General features: G+C 42.0%; 1 pseudogene; it reads left to right on the top strand.

Moving 5' to 3' along the window:
- Positions 1-1,280: 1,280 nt before the first annotated feature.
- LOC100675966 (CTD nuclear envelope phosphatase 1-like) lies at positions 1,281-1,983 on the top strand (annotated as a pseudogene).
- Positions 1,984-4,916: the final 2,933 nt, after the last annotated feature.

Here is a 4,916-nt window from a genome sequence, read left to right on the forward strand (position 1 = left end):
CAGAGAATGTATTGTCATTGTTAGGTGCCGTCAAGTCGGTTTCAACTCACAGCAATCCTATGCACAACAGATCAAAACACTGCCAGATCCTGTGGCATCCTCACAATCATTGTTATGCTTGAGCCCATTGTTGCAGCCACTGTGTCAATCCATCTCTTGAGGGTCTTCCTCTTTTTCACTGACCCTCTACTTTACCATGCATGATGTCCTCCTCTAGGGACTGGTCCTTCCTGATAACGTGCCCAAGGTACATAAGACAATGTCTGGCTATCATTGTTTCCAAAGAACAGTCTGGCTGTATTTCTTCCAAGACAGACTTGATCATTCTTCAGGCAGTCCATGATACCGTCAATATTCTTAGCCAACACCACAATTTGAAGGCATCAATTCTTCAGTCTTCCTTATTCATTGTCCAGTTTTTGCAGAGTACATACTTTGTATAATTTACATCTCTTTAAATTTATTAAGGTTTGTTTTATGGCCTGGCATATAGTCTATCCTGGAGAATATTCTCTGTGAACTTGAGAAAAAGCTGTATTCTGCTGTTGTCGAATTGAGTGTCCTATAGATGTCTGTTGGGTCTAGTTGATTTATAGTGTTGCTCAAGTCGTCTATTTCCTTTTTGATGTTCTAAGTAGTTGTTCTATCTATTATTCAGAGTGGAGTCTTGAAGTCTGTAACTATTATTGTTGATCTGTTTATTTCTTCCTTAAATCCTGTCAGTTTTTGCTTTATGTATTCTGGTGCTCTGTTATTATTTGCATATTTGATTATAAGTGTCATATCTTTATGATGAATTGGCCTTATCATTATTAAAAAGTGTCACTTTTCATCTTTCATACATTCGTTTTTTGTTTTAAAATATCTTTGCCCTTTCCTGCAGGCAGCCCCCTAGCGCCCCTGCGCAGGGGGCCTCCCTCTGCTTCCCCCTTCTCCTCGCCCCTTCTCCCTCCCCTCCCTCTCCTCCCTCTCCCTAACCCCTCCCCTACTACCCCCTCCCCCAATTCTCCACCCCCTTCTCTCCTGGGTCTCCGGGACCCCTTCCTAGCCCTACCTGTCTCGGCCCACAGCCTCTGCGAAGCCGTCGGTGCAGGTCCCCATCCATATGGGCCTCCGCGGGCTGCCCACGCCTGTCCCCCAGCTACCTGTTCTGCTGGATTTTCCCCTCGCCGGGGGTGGCTTTCTGAGCCGCTCCTTGTCCCTCTCTGCAGCCTCTCCTGCCACTCTAGGCCCCGTTCCCCCCAGGAGCCCCGGGGCCGGCGGTGCCGGGGGTCATTGGGATGATGTGGACGCAGCGTCTGCTGGGGCTGCACACGTTCGTGGCCTTCGCCGCCAAGCTCCGGAGCTTCTTCATTTACCCTTTGCAGAGGCAGAGCCACACGGTAATCCAGTACCAAACTGTTTGATATGATATTTTTCCTTTATCTCTTGTGTCCCGGAATCGGGTAGGCCAGGTGAAGAGGAAGATCCTGGTACTGGAGCTAGATGACACCATGATGGAGTTCTGAAGCCCACAGTCCGGCCTGGAATGCCTCCTGACTTCATCCTAAAGGTGGTAATAGAGAAACACCCCGTCCAGTTTTTTGTACGTAAGAGGCCTCATGTGGATTTCTTCTTAGAAGTGGTGAGCCAGTTGTACGAGCTGATGTTCACAGCAAGCATGGAGGTTTATGACTCTACTGTGGCCGACAAACTGGACAAGGGCAGAAGCATTCTCAAGAGGAGATTATTACAGACAGCACTGCACTACGTTAAGGACCTCTCTGTAGTCCACAGTGACCTCTCCAGCATTGTGATCCTGGATAACTCCCCTGGGGCTTATGGGAGCCATCCAGACAGTGCCATCCCCATCAAGTCCTGGTTCAGTGACCTCAGTGACACAGCTCTTCTCAATCTGCTCCCAATGCTGGATGCCCTCAGGTTCACCGCTGATGTCCTTCTGTGCTGAGCCAAAACCTTCACCAACATAGGCTCCTCTGGTGACAGCTGCTCCCCCTCCACCTGAGTTAGGGGGGAGAGGGAGGGTGAGCCCTTGGATGCCGTCTGCCTGGGCAGGGTGGGCCCCTCCCACCCTCTTTGCCCTGGGAGCCACACACTCCACCTGGGAGTCTGGATGGATACATGGGCCAGACTCTGAAGCAGCTTCACTCTAACTTCAGGTTTACACTCCCTGAAAACCCAGACTGGGATACAGGTGGAGGCCTGGGAATGCTGAAACAGTGTCTGTGGTGGAGAGGCCAGACTGGCCAGATTGAGAGAGAGAGAGAGAGAGAGAGACATACCCAGAGATGCTGATCCTGGAGGCTCAGAGAGAAGCCAAACCACCTTTGTGGTGATTTGAATTTTTTAAAAACTTTTGTACCAAACTAATCTAATTCTTCACTTCTGCTCTGAGGGTTGGGCTGTGGGTAGGAGATTGGGATTTTGGGCCACTGGATTTTCCCCAAACTTGTCCCCCTTTTTTCTCTCTATTTTCCTCTCTTCTTGATTCCCTCAGATCTGTAACCAGCTTTCTCTTTTTTCTTTCTTCTCTTTCAAACCGTGCATTCTAACTTTGAAACCAAATATATACATATATATTGCCTGACATTTGTATATCCATTGCAGCTTTCTTATGATTGTGGTTTGCATAATACATATTTTACCATCCTTTTATTTCCAATCCATGTATATCTTTGAATCTAAAGTTTGACTTCTGTGAAGAGAGTATACTCAGATTTTTTTTTTTTTTTTCCTGTTTGGTCATCTCTGTCTTTGATTAGATATTTTGGGTTTTAGTTTCTACATGTCTCCTGCCATTTTTTAAATATTATTTTTATTTATTTATTTTGTTGTTTTTGAGCATATACACGCAAGACATGCAAGAATTCAACTGTTTCTGCATGTATAATTCAGTGACGTTGATTACGTTCTTTGAGTTGTGAAACAATTCCCACCCTCTTTTTCTGAGTTCTTCCTCTCTCATTAACATACACTCCTTGCCCCTTAAGGTTCCTAACTAATCTTTTGAGTTGCTGTTGTCACTTTGATTCCATATAGATAATTTTTAAAAGAGCACAATGCTTAAGGCAGAGGTTCTTTTTTCTGTATATTTTTTTACAAATGTGTATATATATGTGTATATAATTTTATTGTGCTTTAAGTGAAAGCTTACAATTCAAGTCAGTTTCTCATACAAAAACTTATATATACAATGTTATGTGGCCCTAGTTGCTTTCCCTACAATGTGGCAGCATGCTCCTTATTTCCTATGTCCGTTCAACGAGCTCCTCTCCCCCTTTGCCTTCTCATCTCACCTCCAGACAGGAGCTGCCCATGTGGTCTCATGTGTCTACTTGAGCTAAGAAGCACACTCCTCACCAATATAATTTTATGTCTTATAAAAAAATATAGTCCAGTCTAATCTTTGTTCAAGGCAGACATGATTAGTTAAGCTAAACTATTGTTTGGTTTTAAGAAGTCTTCAGGGAATATTTTTGGTTTAAGGTTTAAAGAGTATCTCAGGGCAGTAGTTTCAGGGTTCGCGCAGCCTTCCTAGCTCCAGAAAGTCCATAGTGCATAAGAAATTGAAATTCTGTTTTGCATTTTCCCCCTGTAGATCAGGATTCTTCTATAGAATCTTTTATCAGAATGGCCAGTAATGGTAGCTGGGCACCATCCAGTTCTTCTGGTCTAATGGCAAAGAAGACAGTTGATCATGGAGGCAATTAGCCACACATTCCGTATCCTCCTTCTTTTCTAGAGTCTCTTTCTTCCTCTGTTGCAAACAGAGACTAATTTCCATGCCTTGGATGGCCACTAGCAAGCTTTTAAGACTCCAGGCACTGCACAACAAACTAGGAGGTAGAAGAGAAGCACTCAACATGTTATTGGGCTAATTACAGGAATGTCCCATGAAACCATGACCCTAAACCTCCAAAACAAGGAAACAAATCCCATAAGGATTTTTTACACCTCTATTCCTCCTTCACTGCTTTTTCACATTAAGTGAATATTATCTAATGAGGCTTTTTAATTTTTTTTTGTTTTTACTGTATTTTTCTTGAGATATTTTCTTAGTGGATGTTCTAGGACTTATCATCTACATCTTAACTTCCTAGAATCAACTTCATATTGATACTAACTTAATTCCAATGAGATATAGAAATGTTAATCCTTTATAGTTGTATTCTCTTTCCATCCTTTTTGTGGTATTATTGTTATAGATATTACATATATAAATGTTACAAACCCAAAAGTACATTGTTATAACTATTATTTAATTTTATGACTTCTTAATAGGCTGAGATAAGAACAATACATATTTATAGTTTTTGTTTTATTTACCTTGTTTATTTATTTCTGGTTCTCTTCATTTGTTACTGTGAATTTCAGTTATCATCTGGAGTCATTTCTTTAGCACAATACAATTTTGCTCCCAGCCACCAACATTGTGGTAATTTTTGGAAATATGTACATGTATTGCTTTATTCATTTGCTTTTAAAATCAGTTAAGAGAAGAAAATGAAGCCCTGGTGATGCAGTGCTTAAGTGTTTGGCTGCTAACCAAAAAGTCAGTGGTTCAAACTCACCAGCCGCTCTGTGGGAGAAAGATGTGGCAGGCTGCTTATGTAAAAATTACAACCTTGTAAATCCTATGGGGCAGTTCTAATGTGACCCATAGCGTCATTGTGAGTCATAACTGACTCTGTGGCAATGAGTTTATTTTTTTTAAGATAAAAAAGGAGAATTATGATTTTATACTGGATACTTTTGTAATCACATAATTACCTTTACTGGTGCTGCTTGTTTTTTGTGTCTATTTGAGTTACAACCTGAGATCATTTGTTTTCAGCCTGAAGAACTTCTTTTAGCATTTCTTGTAAGGCAGGTCTGTTAACAACATATTCTCTCCATTTTTGTTCACCTAAGAATAT

Source organism: Loxodonta africana, chromosome 6 (genome assembly GCF_030014295.1).
Source record: "Loxodonta africana isolate mLoxAfr1 chromosome 6, mLoxAfr1.hap2, whole genome shotgun sequence".
Taxonomy (NCBI): Eukaryota; Metazoa; Chordata; class Mammalia; order Proboscidea; family Elephantidae; genus Loxodonta; species Loxodonta africana.